This window comes from Callorhinus ursinus, unplaced genomic scaffold (assembly GCF_003265705.2).
Source record: "Callorhinus ursinus isolate GAN/ISIS: 27379988/994484 unplaced genomic scaffold, GSC_fseal_2.0 scaffold46, whole genome shotgun sequence".
Taxonomy (NCBI): domain Eukaryota; kingdom Metazoa; phylum Chordata; class Mammalia; order Carnivora; family Otariidae; genus Callorhinus; species Callorhinus ursinus.
In genome coordinates, this window is record NW_027397108.1 from 535236 (window position 1) to 554681 (window position 19446).

Sequence of the window (19446 nt, forward strand, 5' to 3'; positions counted from 1 at the left end):
GAAGGGGACAAAAATCCTGTTAACACTTTTAAGCAAAGATTTGCTTAGTGGCACAGTGGGAAAATACTGGACAGGCAAGGTGAAGCAGCGGTTTTAAAGCAAAGACTCTGTTAACAGATCTTGTGGGTGGCATCAAGCCACCCAGAAAGCACGCATAAAGAGGTGCTTCGCCAACCCTGTATTGAACCACAGATTGAGTAATTTCCCTTAATCAAAATGAGGTTTCTCCAAATAATGCAATATATGTTAAGGAAAAAAAAAAGAAGAAGAAGATAGAAGGAGGGGAAGAATGAAGAGGGGGAAATCGGAGGGGGAGACGAACCATGAGAGACGATGGACTCTGAAAAACAAACTGAGGGTTCTAGAGGGGAGGGGGGTGGGAGGATGGGTTAGCCTGGTGATGGGTATTAAAGAGGGCACGTTCTGCATGGAGCACTGGGTGTTATACACAAAAAATGAATCATGGAACACTACATCAAAAACTAATGATATAATGTATGGTGATTAACATAACAATAAAAAATTAAAAAAATCCTCTGTAATATATTTTTAACAGTACAATATCATAGTGCACACTTTGTTTTAAAATATGTTTTTTTCAGCTAACTATCTTGGTCTTTATAGATAAATAAATTTTATCTCACTCAAAACCATAAACACAATAAAATATTTCCAAATGTCCTAATTTTGTTTTTTTTATAGCTCATTTGTCCAAATCAGTATCTAATCCAGAACTACACAATAGCTTGTGTTTCAACGATTTTTTTATTTGTGTCTCAATCAGTCCTATATTGGTCTAGCTTATATACAGTAGAATGCACAAATCCTAAGTATGTAGTAGTTCAGTGAGTTTTGACACATGTATAAACCTATGAAAGCAACATGAAAATGAAAACACAGAATATTTCTCCTTTTCCAAAGTTCCTTTGTGCCCCATTTCAGTCCACTGCTCCTCCAGAGGCAGCCATTCTTCTGATTTCTGTCATTTTATTGATTTATTTTTGATTGTTCTTAAACTTCATCTAAATAGAGTGATTCAGTATTTACTCCTCCACTGAGTCTGGCTTCTTTCACTAAACATTATGTTTTTGAAACACATCGATGATGTGTGTATTAATACCTGTGCCCTTTTATTGCTAAGTAGAACTACATTGTATCTATCAATATACCACCGTTTGTTTATCCATTCTTTTGGGGTGGTGGGTTTAATAGTGGTCCCCCAGTTGTAACACTCCTCCCACTGAGAAGTAAAGTCTATGTCTCCACTATTTTTTTTTTTAAGATTTTATTTATTTGCTAGAGCGAGAGAGCACAAGCAGGGGAACAGTAGAGGGAGAGGGAGAAGCAAGGCTCCCTGTTGAGCAAGGAGCCCGATGCAGGGCTCAATCCCAGGACTCTGGGATCATGACCTGAGCCAAAGGCAGACGCTTAACTGACTGAGCCACTCAGGTGCCCCTATGTCTCCACTCTTGAAGTTGGGTTCTGTGACTGCTTGACAACAGAAACTGGGAGCTTCTGCTTCCTGTCTCTTGGGACGGTTGTTCTTGGCACCCAGCCACCTTTCTGTGAGGAAACCCATGCGCACTGTGGAGAGGTCCCCATGAAGAGGTCCAGGCAGGGACTGACTCAGCCTCCAGCAGGATTCAATTACTTTTTTTTTAAAAACTTCATTTCTTTTCAGTTTGATAATTTGAATTTTCTTTATTTTTTTTAGTTTACAGATCTCTTGTAAAATCTACCATCATTTAACTTATTCATCTTTTTTTATCAACATATTTAAAACAGTTGTTTTAAAGTCTTTGCAGATTTCGGGGGCACCTGGGTGGCTCAGTTGGTTGGGCTCCTGACTCTTGATCTCAGCTCAGGTCTCGATCTCAGGGTTGTGAGTACAGGCCCTGCGTTGGGCTCCATACAGGGCATGGAGCCTACTTAAAAAAAAAAAAAATAAAGTCTTTGCAGATTTCAATAGTGGAGTCATTCGTAGGTCTGCCTTTATTGAATTTCCTTTTATTCATTACGGGTCAAACTTACCTACTTCTTTTTTTTTTTAAAGATTTTATTTATTTATTTGAGAGAGAGAGAGCACATGAGAGGGGGGAGGGTCAGAGGGAGAAGCAGACTCCCTGCCAAGCAGGGAACCCAATGTGGGACTGGATCCAGGGACTCCAGGATCATGACCTGAGCCAAAGGCAGTCGCTTAACCAACTGAGCCACCCAGGCACCCAAACTTACCTACTTCTTTACATATTTTATAAGTTTTTATTCTATACCAGTCATTGACAAACAGTGAAATGTGATCTCTGTTCTTTCTTCTTTTCTTTTTTCCCACAGGGTACCAGAACTTTCTTCAGTCAGGCAGCCACGCCAGGATCTGTTCCTTTTGGTTCCACTGACTTCGAATTGGTGCAGGGCCTCACTGCAACTGCAGCTAGTTTATGTCTGATTTCAAATATGATTTAGGGGATTTAACTTTGTCCTTCAGCTCAATCCCCAACTTTCTTTACTACTATTGCTACAACTGAGGGACAAATAAATCCCTTTGATCCTCCCAGGATTTGAACTTGAAGAGGTTTGATTTTTAGCTTAGTTAGTTATGATTCCCGTATGGATTCAAATTTTGCAGGGCCCTGAGATCCGAGTACCAGGAAATGGCTAAAATTTTGTCTTTTAGCTCTGTCCTCATAACGATTTCTGCTACTTTCTCAGAACATATAGATGATGGGGGGTGGGGGAATATGTTGTCCCGAACAATGATTTTACACTTTGAGCTGTTACAGATTCCACCTTCTTTTGCTGGCTTCACTGTTGCTAAAGCATGGCTGGTTTTTCCTCACACCTCCTGCTTCCTTCCACTACAAGTGTACTTTACCCGGTATCCATAGTCAGATTGGAATTTGCCGCTAGGTGTGGAAGCTTCTGCAGCTCTTGGGTTGTCTCTCTGGAATTTAGCTCATTAAAGCCTTTTTTTTTTTTTTTTTTTTTTTGCATCCATCCACTGCTTTTTGATAGCTTTATAGGAAAGTGTTTTTTTTTTCCTAGTTGTTACCATGGGAGTGATGGTCTTTTGCACCATTCCACATCCTAATCAGAGACAGAACTCCCCCAACAACTTTAGAGCATTTATTCATTTCTGATTATAAACTTTGGGATCTGTTCTGTGATTTAGCAGGTTTGTCTTATAGGATTCCTTTAAATATTAAGCAGACAGTAGAAGAGTATTGGATATGCAATTGGAATTTCTGAACCACCAAATCTACCACTTATTAGTTTGTGTGATTCTCTGCATGTTGTTCACAAGGGAGAACGTGATTGACAGCGAGGCATCAACAGACACAAGCAGAGGATGCAGATGCCTTTAATGTAAGTGAAGGATGAAAGATGTAGCTGCATGGCAAGGGCTATACCAAGTTGGAGACTCAGCAGCATTCTGCTTTTTGGAGATCAATTCTCATGGCCTTAAAATTCCTGGAACAGTTCTTGTCAGCCAATAACACACCCTGTCTGTGGAGAGGCTCTCCACAGGCAGGGTTTTCAGGAAGCTGCCCCTCTGGCCTTTATGTGCCTATGACTATAAATACAGAGAAGCACCGGCCGTTCTCAATCTGTACCATGTGGTCACCTCCTGCGAGGGGGAATCCAGGTAAAACCTTAAATTAACCCTCTCAGTTGTCCTGGGGATGTCATGTACATCTTTTATCACTTTGGGTGCATTCTGGTCCTAAAGTCCCTCTGGAAACATGCAGGGTGTTGCAGAATCAAAGATTGCTTCTATCACTCCTGGGAATCTGATCATCCAACAGAGAAAGGGGCTTAAGGTCTTTTCTTTCTTTCTTAAAGAGGGGGAGCAGAGGAAGAGGGAGAGAGAGAATCTTTTTTTTTTAAAGATTTTTTTTTAATTTATTAATTCGAGACACAGAGATACAGAGAGAGAGAGAAAAACATGAGCAGGGGAGAAGCAGAGGGAGGGGGAGAAGCAGGCTCCCCACTGAGCAGGGAGCCCGATGTGGGGCTCGATCCCAGGACCCTCGTATCATGACCTGAGCCGAAGGCAGACACATAACCATCTGAGCCACCCAGGTGCCCCAGAGAGAGAGAGAGAGAGAGAGAGAAAATCTTAAGCAGGCTCCACACCCAGCGTGCAGCCTGATGTGGGCTCAATCTCAGGACTCTGAAATTACAACCTGAACTGAAATCAAGAGTTGGACACTTCAGGTTTCTTAAGTCCTGTCCTGACACGCAAGTAAGGTATTTAAACTCTCAGCATCTAATTGCATATATTAGATATGTGCAGGTTTTGTATATTAATTATATCTCATAAAGCTATAAAAATAAACTCTATTAGCATTAGGTTTCTCACAGATAAAGTGAACTAGTAATAATATGTAACTCACTGCTAGTGATAATAAGGTAATAGATGTGTACTTGCTTTGAAAAATGTAGAGTACTAATCAGATTGGGATGTAAGGAGATTTCATACGGCTTTTGGGTTTGGATGTGACACAATGATTGCATTACCCATTTGCAAACCCTATTATGTAAACGAATGTATTAGATAATTGTATTAAGAGATTTGGCTATTTCAGTTTCTTAGAAGTAGGGAGCAATTCCTTTCCATTCATGAAAAGACACTGAGTGTCAGGGATGTAGGAACAAATTCAAAGTGAGTAAGGGGAGAAATTTGATTTGGTCCAGTTTTTGGCAAAGGCTTTGGTCTGGTAAAGTGATTTACTTTATGCTTTAAGTAATTGGAAACTATTGAAGGACTATAAGAGAGGAGTTTTATATTCCCTAGCTTTTTTCCCTAAGATTCAATACTCTTCTCATTCGCCTTGCTTCTGGGCTACATTTATTCTTTCTACATCTTTCAGTAGAAATACTTTAGAAATAAATTAACTATGTTTAAATTATATTTAGTATTGACAAATGTTTCATATAGCTATTTCTTGAAATTTGTATATTTACCCATCTATAATACATCTCCAAAAGTCATCATTTTGTAAAGTCGTGTTGAAATGTATTTTTATTTTGAAAGAAGACATACAAATGGTCACAGGTTTATGAAAAGGGGCTCAATGTCACTAAACAGGGAAGTGCAAATCAAAACCACGATGAACTATCACCTCACGCCTGTCAGGGTAGCTATTATTTAAAAAAATATGAAAAAACAAAAGGTGAAAGTTGGAAGGATGTAGGGAAAAGGGAACGCTTGTGCATGGTTGGTGGGAATATCAACTGGTGCAGCCACTGTGGAAAACAGGATGTAGTTCCTCAAAACATTAAAATAGAACTGCCATATGATCCAGCATTCCACTCTGGGTACATATCCAAAGAAATTAAATCACTACCTTGAATAGATATCTGCACTCCCATGTTCCCTGCAACAGTATTCACAATTGCTAAGACATGGAAGCAACCTAAATGTCCATCAATAGATGAATGAAAATGTGGCATACACATAAAATGAAATATTATTTAGTTTTAAAAAAGAAGGAAATCCTGTCATTTGCGACAACATGGATGAACCTGGAGGATGTTATGTGAAGTGAAATCAGCCAGGCACGGAAGGATAAATACTGCATGATACCACTTACGTGAAGAATGTACATCATAGTGGCAGCAAGTGGAAACATGGTTGCCAGGGACTGGGGGGAGGAGACACAGGGAAGTATTAGTCTAAGAGAACAAGGTTTCAGTTATATAAGATGAATAAGTCCTAGAGATCTACTGTGCGTATTGGGAACAATACTGTGTTGTATACTTAAAAATTTGCTAAGAGGATAGATCTTATATTAAGTGTTCTTCTCACACACACAAAATGGTAAAGAGGGTGCAAGGAAACTTTTGGAAGTGATGGACGTGTTTATGGCACAGATTGTGGTGATGATTTCATGGGTGTATACTTATCTCCAAACTCATCAAGTTGTATGCATTAAATATGTATAGCTTTTGGTATGTCAATCATACCTCAATAAAGTGGTTTTAAAAAAAAGAAATGCAAACAATGAATCATGGACACTACATCAAAAACTAATGATGTAATAATGTATGGTGATTAACATAACATAATAAAATAAAATTAAAAAAATGCATTTATTTTGCAAGTCGCTTTGTAGCATCACCATAATGACCACCCATAGAAGCATTTCAAGGGCTCCATCTTGAAATAAGTTAAGCTGTGATCTTTATTTATTTATTTGTTTTAAAAAGATTTTATTTATTTATTTGAGAGAGTTAGCATGAGTGGGGGGAGGGGCAGAGGGAAAGGGAGAAGCAGACTCCCCACTGAGCAGGGAGCTCAACTTGGCGCTCAATCCCAGGACTCTGGGATCATGACCTGACCCGAAGGGAGGTGCTTAACTGACTGAGCCACCCAGGTGCCCCTAAACTCTGATATTTATACTGGAATAGATTCAGGGACTGAAACAGTAATATTACATGTTGATTCACATATGTGAATACATGCTTATATAGAGAAGCCATTGTTCGATGCGGTCAGTTCTTAGATTAGTCCCTCTGGTTCAGGAGGTTACAATCTATTAGAGACTGGTGGGAGATCTGATCAGGAGAGTCACAAGTGGGGCCAGGGTTCGTTAAATTTGGTGGCAAATGCATCCCAGAATATCTTCATTCTTTTGCAAGTATGTGTCAAAGCAAGAATAGTGAGGGCACAGTTTAGCAGGCAAGGAAAACTTTATTCAAGGCTGTTGCAGTAGGCGAGAGGTGCCAGAACTAAAGTCTGAACTCAACTCTGCTGAGACAAAGGCTGGGAGAGTTTTGAATCGCTGGGATACAGAGGGATCCATTTGTGTTTGTTGATTGGCCTTGCCCAAAGGAAAAGTAAACTTATTTTCATGACAGAAGGTCGTTTCACTTGGAGCAAAGCGCCCATGGAAGTTGGGCTCCTTCCTTCTCCTGGAAACTGGGAGATACCCCTTGAAGTTAACATTTCAAAAAGATGGCTCTCAGCTCCTAGATGTAGATATTCCTGCAAAATGGGCAAAAGGTCTTTAAAAAGATTTACATATCGAAGGGGCAGAGAAAGAAATTACAGGTTTTTTAAAAGAAAACCCTCAGAGGAAAGGGAGGTCAATGCCCAGAGTCAGGAAGAAGCCGGTGTAAAGTTTAATCAAACTGAAGAGGACCTTTTGGGACATCTGCATGCTTGGAAGTTTTCAACCATATTGTGGTCCCATTTAATTTTAATTCAATAATAAGATAACAAAATAGCACTTCATAGAACTTTTGCAAAGCATTTTCCTACATGCCATTTCTTTTTATCTTCACCCTGTGAATAGTGTATAATTGTTATACCCAATCTATACATGAGAAACTTGATTCTCAGCAATGTTGAATGAATTAACAGAATCATGTAGCTGGTGGATGGTAGAGGAGGTATTTTACGGCATCTGACTCCTGTGCCTTTCCAACCTGTACTTCTTATTTAAGGGAAATCTGTGATAAATTCTTCAGACAAACAAAGGAAAACAATTGTTCTAACATTATGTTTTTTTGATTCGAGATTCCTGTGTTTTGTTTCTTTAAATTGTAATAACAGTAGATTAGTAGATAAGCAAAATAGATAACTACTATCAACTTTGGATGATAATAAGTAAAGGGTCAGGTCAATTCCCTATTAAAAATGAATTTATGAATCTGTAAGAATATTATATAGAAAAAGTTAACTCATGAAAACCAATTTTTGCTACAAATAACTAATCACTCAATTATTTCTCCTTATGCTCATTAAACATTTCCTGGAGTTTTTGAAGTTTCTTGCTCAAAAATCTCCAATGGGATATGCCCTAAAATTTTAGCACAAAGAAAGGAAGATGGGGACTTTTATTCAGGTGTGAGTTTTAATGTCATGAACTATTTAACAGCTTCCAAATGGAGTTTCTATAATGCAGCCAGAATCAAATATAAAGATTTTCTTTGCCACGGTTTCAACTTAATTTGAAAATGATTTGGGTGACGGAGAGCAGGGTTTGTCTAAACGCTACTTTCTAAACTCTCTTGACACATTTCCACCAGTTTTCTCAGTGCCTTCTTGTTTACCAGCAGCGTCAGACCACACCCTGCGCCCAGCGCTGTCATGGTCTGAACAGCCCTCCTCCCATTTTTATGCATTGAACATGTTCTCACTTGAGATTTTCTACCAGTCCTTTATGCCTCCTCCTCATCATTCTTCTCTTTTCAAATTTATTGCAGATTTGATTTCCTGCCATGGTAATGGGTTATCTTTTATAACGGTGAAGATGAGTGCTTGCATTTGGAGAAAGTCTACAGCATTCCTGTCGGTCTCGAGATAATAGCTTAGAAGTGCTATTCATCGAGTTTCTTAACTATGTCAATAGTTCAGGACACCTTGTCATCTATTCTACAGAGTCTGACGGTGTTTTCAATTCCTACAATACAGGTTTGGAATGTTATTGAGGCAAACAGCTCAGCAAGTTTTACAATTGGGTATAGAAGAGGATGGCATCTATAATTACAAAGGTTGGTTGAAAAGGGAGGATGGGGCAGGTCCAGTGTGTACAGTGTTATATTCTGGTATTAGTATGATGATAAAAATTTGGAGCTGAAAGGCATCATCTAGTGACTATTACAGTGGATCTCAACGTGGATGGGGGGGGGCGAGTTTTCTCTCTCCGCCCTGGGACATTTGGCAATGTCCTGAGACATTGTTTGGTTGTCACGCTAGAGGAGGCATACTGAAATCTAGTGGGTAGAGGCCAGGGTTGCTGGGAGACATTCCCTCATGCACAAGAAAGCCCCCACAACAGAGAATTGTCTAGTGCTGAGGTTGAGAGAGCCTGCATATCTGCTATATTCTAATGCTGCTATTTTATTACACTATTATAAGTAGTACTTATAGTACTTTCCAGTATCTGATATTTTCCTTGTTTACTTATTTTTCCTTGTGTGTTTCTCATCTTGACAGTATTGGCTACCTCCATTTCTTCATCACACTGATCAATGCTCAGTAAGATTTTCTTTAAAAGGGAAATATTTCCATTTCATTAGAGTTCCCCCCCTTGAGGTTTTACCCTGTTCCTTTGTTTATAGAATATTCCTCCTGTTCTTTGCTTGACTCTCTGTGTCGTTCTGGACCCTCTGTGCATTAGATAAAACAGCCACCTCTCCTGTGGGAGATGAACCTTATCGTTCAAATCTGCCCTAGCTCTTGGTTGTCTTTCAAACCTTTGTGATTGTCCAAGCCGCCTATTTTTAGTGGCTGCTAGTAGTTGAGGGCGTGGGAAGACCTGTCAGTGTCCCCAAAGGGGTGTCGTGGGGGAGAATCTAAGTGGGTGCCGAGATTCAGCCTGATCGAAAACCAGACCCTCAGACAGTAGTTTTAAAGTGTGCAAATACATACTACTGTGGGACTGCAAGTGTAAGCCCTATTGGCCACCAAAGCCAGGTGAGAGTGGTGTCCCCTGGTGGCAGCCACAAAAACGGGGGCCTCGGGCGTAAAACCGGGGCCTCAGCCATAAGTCTGGGCACCAGAGGTAAAACAGGGCACCCGATGTAAAGAGCGGGCACAGGACACAAAACCCAGCACCTCACGTAAACCAGGCACCTGGTGTAAAGGCAGGCACCTGACGTAAACCGCGCACCTGGCGTAAAAACCAGGCACCAGGCGCACGTAAAATCTCCCCTCAGAGAGCCACTGGCGCCGTGGACGGAAAGCGCAAAGATGGCGCCCACCAGAGTACCCCGGGGGGGACCTCCGCAGGCCTCCAAGCCCGAGTCAAACCAGATGCCTGCCCCTCGGGTCCTCGCTCGGAGACGAGCCCGGGAGCCTCAGCCACACGGAGCCCCGGCTGCCCCATCGCCGATTCCTCACTGGACCCGGGGCCGGTGAGTCGGAGCGCGGCCTGCGAGAACTGCTTCTCACGTCTGCGCGGTCTGTGAGTCTATCTCCTGAACGCGGGCCCGGTTCGTTTCCAAAGCTAGAGGTTTTGCGGGCTTGTCTCTCAGGGGCAGGTCTTCAGAGTTGGGAGTGCCTGATGTGGGGTTCGAAGTCTTCACTCTTCCGGGAGGAGCTTGGGTTTTGAGTTCACAAGGGCTTATGAGGGCCGAGGGTTCACAGAGAGATTGGGTCCCAGCCTCTCCTCCGCGTTGCGCGTCTTTGCTGAGGCACAGGAGTTCTTCAGCCAGTTCTGGTTTGTTTGTTTTACCCCCAGAGGACGTTGTTCCACAGGTGGCTGTAGATCTGGTATGTTCATGGGAGGAGCTGAGTTTAGGATCCTTTCACGTCACCATCTTGAACGGGAACCTCCTCAATAAGATTTTCTCGAATGTTCTATGTTCCCCTGCTGTTGTTTCTTTTAACGAGAGAGGAAACTGTTAGAGACCAGCGTGGTTGTAGTTAGTATCAAGATATTGGTGTCTTGATTTACAAGTCAGTGTCCCATCCTGCTGGCGTTTGACATCCCTTGGAGCAAGGCGATTTCGTCCTCTGGTTTGTTTTTATTTTATTTTATTTTATTTTATTTTTTTTAAAGATTTTATTTATTTATTTGAGAGACAGAGAGAGAGAGAGAGCAAGCACATGAGAGGGGGGAGGGTCAGAGGGAGAAGCAGACTCCCTGCCGAGCAGGGAGCCCAATGCGGGACTCGATCCGGGGACTCCAGGATCATGACCTGAGCCGAAGGCAGTCGCTTAACCAACTGAGCCACCCAGGCGCCCCCTCTGGTTTGTTTTTAAACTGATGAGAACAGATACTACAAGTCGAGAGAAACAGGCGGCTTCTCGTCTGTATTCCCAGTGTTTCAAGAGACTCCCATATGTCCTGGCCGTATTTTCCTGATCGCATTAAATTAGATGCCTGATACAAAAGAACTATACCCAGTTCTCCAAGTCATGTCCTATTAGTGGTGATAGAAGAAAAAACCAAAAACAACAAACTTAAGGAAAATGAAGACTTCATAACAATTATGGAGTATGTAAATATTTATTCTCATAGACTCTAGATAAATTGCTCTAAGGAATTTATAGAAATGGTTTGTAAGTACCACAATTTTTTTTCACCTTAATTAGGCATCATAATTTATGTATTATGCCAGTAAACCTCAGCTTGACTTTGGCTTTTGGTGATCCCTATTTGATTGAATTTCTGGAATCTTGCTAAGGTCTATCTTGATTACAATGCCCAGAAAACATTTCTTTTTCTCCATATGATGTGGGTGATCAGGAGTTAGTCTTTAATGGGTTATCTCTTTTTTTTTTTTTAAAGATTTTATTTATTTATTTGAGAGAGAGAGAGAGCATGAGAGGGGGGAGGGTCAGAGGGAGAAGTGGACTTCCTGCGGAGCAGGGAGCCCGATGCGGGACTCCAGGATCATGACCTGAGCCGAAGGCAGTCGCCTAACCAACTGAGCCACCCAGGCACCCTGGGTTATCTCTTTTGAAGTGAGCTAGTAAGGTATGGCTTAATTCACCTTTACTGTGGAATCAGCCAGTAAGATCCAACTTAACAACTTTCTAAAAACAGAGCAGGGATCCAACCTCCATTTTGGATGAAATCTTTCTGTTTTAATTTATACATGTATTTTATATTACATTTCTTAGCGTTTTGTGACTTACAAAGCATTTTCATTTTTAATCTTTATAGCACCTTTTTTAGGTATGTAGGGAAATATATTCCTAATTCAGTATACTTTCTACTACATCATACAAATTTATCTCTGAATAGCCCCAACCAGACTGTAAGCTTTTGTAAGGCTGGAAGCACGTTTGATACTTCTTTGTATCACATCAGTGCCCTCAATAGGAAAAAGTAAATGTGTTTTTGTTGATTTATCCATTGTAAAAACTTAATACAGGGGAACTCAAAATACCTAGACGACATGCCAAATTTGGCAAACTCTTTTAGATTAAGCAAATTCTAGATTTTTAGGACGCCAATCAATCAATTCCCAATGTGTGTTTGAGATGTGAAATCCAGAGAGTTAGTATGAAATGTAAGTTTCTCCATGCCTGTTTAAAATTCAGCTTTATTTCATTTCCTGAAACCTGGTCTGTTCCTTATAATGTTGAAGATAAAATTACAGAAAAATCACTGTGTTATTTACAAATATAAAGAAATGCAAGAACTGGCTGCCATCTAGACTCTCTAGGAATTACTTTATTATTTTAAAAATTCTATAAGAACATATAAATGTATGAAGAGACAGTCTATCTGGAAATATCAAACAAAGGACCAATGCTTTCAGTTTTTTTCATTGACCTCTAGCATTTTTGCATAGATAAAATTTTTAGCTACTTAAAATATTTCACCACATTTGAGAGTCAGCACAGTGTTGAGTGCCATGGGAATAAAATGATGACGTTCTGAGTCCTGATTGTGATATTAAGCATTTGTCCAACTCTCTGCAATTCATGATAATTGTACATATTTCACATGATACTTATAAAAATTAAATGAGATAATATGATTGTACTTTGTAAATTGAAAGGTGTTACAAAATATTAACTGTGATTTGTTGGAAGTTTGGTGAATGGTCAATAATGTTTTGCATAATAAGTTACTCCAAGACTTAGTGGTGTGAAAAAAATGATCATTTTATTTGCTCATACTTTCATGGCTCAGGAATTTGGAAATGGTTTGACTAGGCAGCTCTTTATTGGGTCTGTTGTGCAATTGTGATCACATGTTGGCTATCACTATAGTTATCTAAAGGCTTGAACGACAGGATGTTCAGGTTGGCTCACTTGCATGACTGGGAGCTGAAGTAAGGTGGTAAGCTAGAACAATAGCCGGGGCTGTGAATAAGAGCTTCTTTACTCCTCTTCTTCAGCATGGTGGTTTCAGGGTAGCCTTTTTAAAAATGAATTCCCTAGAATGAGTGTCCCAAGAAAGCCAGATAGAAGCCGCCTAGCTTTGGAGGTCATGCGCATCACCATTGGTTACAAGCAATTCACTAATGTTTAAGAAGGGAGGATAATCTCCCATCTTTCAATGGGAGGAGTATCAGTGATATCACAGACATGTTTTAAAATCACCTCTTGTCATTAGAAAATTCAGAGTAGAGAGAGAGAAATTAAATGGACATGTTTTGGAAGGTGAGATAGACCATATATTTACAAAATTAAAAAAATATTTTCCTGTTCCTAATTATATTCTGTATCAACATTATTTAAAATTTTTTTTTTTTTTTTTTTTTTTACTCATTTGACAGAGAGACACAGCGAGAGAGGGAACACAAGCAGGGGGTGGGGGAGAGGGAGAAGCAGGCTCCTCACCGAGCAGGGAGCCCTATGCGGGGCTCGATCCCAGGACCCTGTGATCATGACCTGAGCTGAAGGCAGATGCTTAATGACTGAGCCAGGTGCCCTATGTCAACATTATTTTGATGATTTGGTGGAAGTGGTGGTGGGGTTTCTCAACTTTTATAGAGATCCATCTTGTTCTCTGAGAAAATTCTCTGTGTTCTATTATTTGAGGGGGTGACCTATCCCTGGATGTCTTCTTTGTTGCTTACCAGGATGCACAGTTGCTTTTTGTAGAGTTTCATTTGATTCATTTATTTGAGCTTTGTTGGCTTGCCATTTTCAGGAATTCTGTAATCAATAGGCAAATATTCCTAACCTTTCGGCAGTTTAATAATCTATGACTTGATACTATTATTAGCATGTATCTCTTTCAGAGGCCAATTATCCCAGCAGGTGATTAGGTTTTATCTCAGGCATCCCAGGTGGGGATTTTCCCAGCTTGCTTTGTAGCAATCCCCCAGGTACCTCACAATCACATCTTCTCTGTCTGGCACTCCTATAAACTGACTGCCAGGTGCAGTTTATTCTTCCAAAGAAGGATTAGCTTATTTGCCTCCATATGTGCTTTGTCATGTAGAAGGATTGGCAGGGAAAGTTGCTGGTGGTACAATTCCCGCACCCAGGTGAAGCCAAACCTCTCACTGTGAAGTCCAGTGGGCCTGTTTTGAGGAGGTTGCCTGCCAAAGAGAAGGCTCTGTTGTTGCATTGTTCCCAGCAAAAAGCAAATCTGTTTTGTAAGAGCCTCAGAATTTCCAGAATTGGGTTAAGAAAGTTGAAGGAAGTGTGTGTTTCATAGAATAGAGGATAGCTAGCATATCTTCTGGTGACATTGGGGGAATAATGTTTTTGTGATTGTTGTTATTGTATTAAATTCATCCCCTTTAATCAGCCCTTTTGTTAGAGCTTTTCTGATTCTTGAGAGCCCCTTTCACTGGACCCATGGGGCAATAGGTTCTCATGGCATCTTAGAAACCACACATCTACCACCATGAGTTGGCTGGGAAAATTTCCACAATATCTGGCCCAGAAGGGAGAGATTCCAGAAAGCAGATGCTGTCACAAAACAGTGCATGGTGTTGGTTACCTTATATTGATTACCAAAAATGTTGATATTGACCACTCTCTGACATTACTTACTATGGTGAAAAGTCACTTACTGTGGCAGAAAGGGTTAAGGCATAAGACAGTATCTGATTTGATTTCAAATTCTTCTAATTCCTGAAGGTGGGACCTACGGAAAGTCATGCAATATCTCTAAACCTTGGTGTTCTCAACTATAAATTGGAGATGTTATTAATGATTTGTGGGGTCACTGTCAGCATTCAGTGAAGTGCAGTGCTCAGTGGTCAAATGAATGCTGGTGAATCAACTGACCATATGATAAATGATCTCAGATTGTGGCAGAAGGTGAAGTGTGGTTGGAAATGACTCATTAGAAATATTACCATCTGGCTCAGTAGAAATATTAATTTTAAATTAACCTGGTGGTTTGGACTAAATAAAATTAACTTTCACTTTTTAAACATCAAAGTAATCGACCTGAGAATAATTTGTATACCTTACTGGATTGGTCAGGAGTTGGTCAGGAGAAAGGAAATTACTTTAGGTATTTCAAACTGGAAGGGAATTAATACAGGGGATTAGAGGCTTTCAAAGTGAATGAAAGGGTTAAGGGAGAAAACATTTGTAATGAGTTCAGGAATTTCAAGGTATCTCTGCCAGTGAGTCCATTTGCCCACATCCCTGAAGTTGGTGATCTGTAGGAGGACATTTGAAAGGCTTGGCAAATTGTCACATCTGCCATTTGCTGAAACCCTCACTTTGCCCCACCATTGCTTCATGGGAATTGTTGGTTATTTGATTTTCACCTTCCAAATCTCTGTGGAGTGCCCCTCACTTTGGTTTAAAGGACAATGACGCTGAAATATTTTTTGGAAAAATTGTGTATGTGGATTAGTATCTGTTTTGAAAATAACTTTGTAAAAAACTTGAACATACTGTATTGTGGATTTTTTAAAAAGACAACGTTTGCTTCATGAGATTCAGCCTTTAGAAGAATTTAACAGGGAAATAGTAAACTGGTTTTAAAAAAATATAGGTGGATACAAATTCAAGTTGGATTACATACTCTCCAAATTACTGCTTTGGACAGTAAGCTGCTTTCTAAAGCTTTGCTCTGGGTGGGATTGCTAAGGACACACAATGTGCTCACAAGGCCAAGCTCCTGGTCTCTTCTGAAGGGTGGGATTCTCTGGATCTATAGCTCCTGGGCTCCACCTTTATAGAAAAATTGTTAGGCAATCAGCTTTGAGCCAATAACTCAAATCCAGCAGCCATGTGAACTGCTTTGCAATCTATGTTGATAGTTTGATTAATTGACAATATGGTACATTTAATCTATAACAGAGTGAGAACAATCCATAAAAAATTCTACCATTCAGGTCTTTTTTTCCACTCAGGGAGTGCTCTCTGTAAATAGGGAACCAGGGAGGCAAGTCATGGAATGGATAGGTACTCTCTTTTCATCTTTGATGAAAAGGATTTTCTAATGTAACTTGTGCTGAGCTTTGGGGATTGGAAAGATGAATGCTTTAAGGATTGGTGCCCTTTGTAGAAAATTCTTTATCCATGTTTAGACAAAGCTCCCTCCTGTTTAAGCAGCCCAGCATGTTTATTGGCGCATTCCAACTGTGTTGTTCCTTGTGCTTCCTTCCTTAAATATAATGACCAGATAATAGACTCCTGATCCTTTGAGGACACTGTCCTTGTCTCCATTTACGGATTTCCTTTCTGTAACTGCATATCCATAATGTATCAGTTATATCCTTGGATTGCCCTTGAAGTGCCATAAAACTAAGGGAAGCAGGCCTTTGTCATAGAGAAACTGTAGTCCCATATTATTGGGCTAGAAGTAGTGATTGCAAATGAAATTTGAACTAGAAGGATGTGGAACCGTTTGGGGTATTTGTCTTCAAGACATTTGAGCTATCTTTAAAGCTCTATTAATCAGTCCTCCTTTCTATCCCAGCCCTGACTGCTGACCCTGAGCTGGCAGTAGAAGTTAAGTCCTTCTCTGAGAGTGATTTAGTGTTAATTCTGTATGGATAAAGACCCAGAATCATGGATAAAGACAAAAAATGAAAATCTGATGGCTCTTACAAAGCAGAAGTTAAAATTATTAAAGTCATTAGTGGTAGATAACGTTTTATGTGTATCCTATATTGAGTAGAGGCAGCTGGTGCCCTAGAAAGGGGAGATTTTTTTCATATGTATGTATATGTTTGTGTGTGTGTGCATATGTATATAGCTTATATATATATTGTCCATAGATTTTCACATTGTTAAAATAAGTTTGAAACAATACTATTGCTCTTACATATTTTGCTTTCCTTTGAGAGCTTATTGGGCAGTTACCATATTTTATTTTATTTTTTAAAAGATTTTATTTATTTATTTGACCGAGAGAGAGATAGCGAGAGCAGGAACACAAGCACGGGGAGTGGGAGAGGGAGAAGTAGGCTTCCTGCGGAGCAGGGAGCCCGATGTGGGACTCGATCCCAGGACCCTGGGATCATGATCTGAGCCGAAGGCAGACGCTTAACGACTGAGCCACCCAGGCACCTGCAGTTACCATATTTTAAAATGTGATTTGTATTTGTAATATGACAGATTCAAGTTTTGGGCTCATGAGAACTCCCTAAGATCACATTTAGCAAGGGGTGTCCACTTGCCTTCAGCGTCCATGAAAGAAATGAACCAAAATAGCAGGTAATGGGGCAGTTGTGAGACACGTAATGTGTTTGACTGCTCCTGGTCAGAGTGGTGTTGAGGAAGAATTAGAAAGAAAAGGAACAAGTAGCCTTTCCTCTGCCCCTACTCTTCTCTCGTCCCTTTCCACCTTTCCTGCCCTTGTGCACATGCTTGTTTTTCCTGCTAGATTATAATAACCTTTAAAGAAGCCTTAGTTCATTTTTTCCCCTCAAAGCACCTAGTGGTGCTCCTTGAATACATTTCAGTAACTCAGGAGTTAATTGTTATTATTTGTAATACTTAAGCTAAATGATGAGTATGCTTTGTAAACCACCATTGTTAGTGAAGAAATTTCAGTTAATTCATTGAGTTGAATGTGGCCTGCAAAAAAATATGTCCAAATCCCAATTCCTAGAATCTGTGGATGTGATCTTACTGGGAAAGAGAGTCTTTGTAGATGTAATTAGGGTAAGGATATTGAGATAAAGAGATCAGCCTGGATTATCCAGGTGGGCCCTAAATGTAGTAAGTTTCTTATAAGAGACAGGTGAGGGAGATTCAAAGAGAGAAGAGGGGGAGGCAGCATGACCATGGAGATAGGGATGTGGTCACAAGCCAAAGAACAACATTGTTGGCAGCCACCAGAAACTGGGAGAGAGACATGGAATGTTTTATCAGCCTAGAGCCCCTGAGGCAGTGTAGTCCTGCTGGCATTTTGAGTTTGGACTGTTGGGCTCTAGGACTGTAAGAGAACAAGTTTCTGTTCATTTGCCAAGTTTGTAGTGATTTGTTGCCACTGCCCTAGGAAATTAACACACCTTAATTCTGGACAAGTCCCCTAGAGACCACCCTCCCTGTATCTGGAGCGCCTGGGAGGCTAAGTGGGCATAGGTTTCCTGATGTTCCTTTCTTAAATGCTTTACAACCCCCATGCTGGAGGGTTTCTCCTCGGCATAGATTCTGGGGACCGTGGATACCTATTCTCACTGAAATCAAAGCTATAGCTGCTTCACTGTCCAGAGAACAGCTGAGCCCAGGAGTTGAGGGTCAGGCAGGGTAGGTGCTGCTGTTACAGCCTCCTGCTTTTTTGAACAATCTGCCAGAACCCTACATTTATTGTTGTTCGGAATTGAATCCTGTAGGGAGACAAGGTACTCTAACAGAGACTGTTTCAAGATAACAGCCAAACACCGTGATGACAGTGCAATAGAGAAGGAAATCATAGGGAAGGGAGTATTTGTATGTAGACAGATACTTTCTGGAGGAAGTAAGTCCAGAGCTGGACTGTGATGAAAAAAAAATAGAGGTTTTGAATAAGTGGCGTGTGGAAAGGAATATATTTTAGGTGGCAGCACAGAAGAAAGAATAAGCAGAAGGGATGAAAAGTAGTGATTGCTTGAAGATCAGGAGAACCATGTTGAATGCTAACTGAACTAGAGTGTTCAGTTGCCATCAGAGGAATTTGGGTTTATTAATCTAGGGATGCAGTGAAGTTTGGTGAGCAAAGTAGTGAGGCTGCATGCCTTTAAGGAGTTATCACTCATGAGATGGTGGCTACCACATCCAGTTCTCCTTCAGCAAATCTTCCCTGACTTCTCCAGGCAAGAAGTGCTCTCTTTCCCTGTGCATCCCATGCATAACTCCATCACTGCTGTGGAGTAGCCCTCTCTGTGGTTTGGATGCCTCCTAACTTCAAAAGGCCCCCAAGAGAAGTGTATTTCAAACACCTAGCATTGGGCATGGCTTCTGGCAGGTGCTCCAGTACCACTTCCATTGAACTCAGCTGATTTTCAGGAGTGACGCCTCTAGGAGATTAAAGACCCATGCTTCAGCTATAAAGCTGGAGTACACCAGAAGCTGTACAGAAGAGTTTTAAGACATTATTCATGCTTGGTCAAAGCATGACCAAGATGCCTAACTCAGGAAAAACACTCTTTCACATTTTCAGTCTCTGCACATGGCCCCTCTAAGTGGAAAGCATGTCTTCATTGAGTCAATGTCAGGTTCAGAGGAAATGTGTGGCTAAAGGACAGGGAATTGCCAGTGTTTATTGAGGACCTGATTATGTACTGAAAACTGTATTTGAGATCATATGCTAGGGAAGAGTTTTTTTGCCTTGGATATCGCTGAGCTTGTATTCTGTCCACTTTCTTCTAAGTGTGTAATGTGCTAGGGTGAAGGAAAGAAGGAGCCTGGGACCAAAGGTTTGCAGGAGGGGTTGGTGGGAAACATGCCAGTTACCCTGCTCTTTGGGAGACATGAATGGGAGACACATTATAAAGGAATGTGTAGGGATGGGGTTGGAGAGGAGAGAAGAGCATAACCTAACAGCCTGTGTGCTGTCTTTGTTGTGTGAGCTGCTGGATGTAGATGACTGTAGAAGGCATTTGTTGTGATGGATGCATAAAACATAGTTC

General features: G+C 40.7%; 1 long non-coding RNA gene and 1 pseudogene across 1 annotated transcript in view; both read left to right on the forward strand.

Annotated features, from left to right (window-relative positions):
- The window catches only part of LOC141370808 (uncharacterized), a 113708-nt gene extending 111157 nt beyond the window's left edge, over window positions 1-2551 (forward strand). The window contains exon 7 of the long non-coding RNA XR_012375195.1: window positions 2332-2551. This is a non-coding gene — a long non-coding RNA (uncharacterized lncRNA). The remainder of the gene's footprint in view (window positions 1-2331) is intronic.
- A 419-nt stretch (window positions 2552-2970) lies between these two features.
- The window catches only part of LOC141370807 (small ribosomal subunit protein bS21m pseudogene), a 45804-nt pseudogene continuing 29328 nt past the window's right edge, over window positions 2971-19446 (forward strand).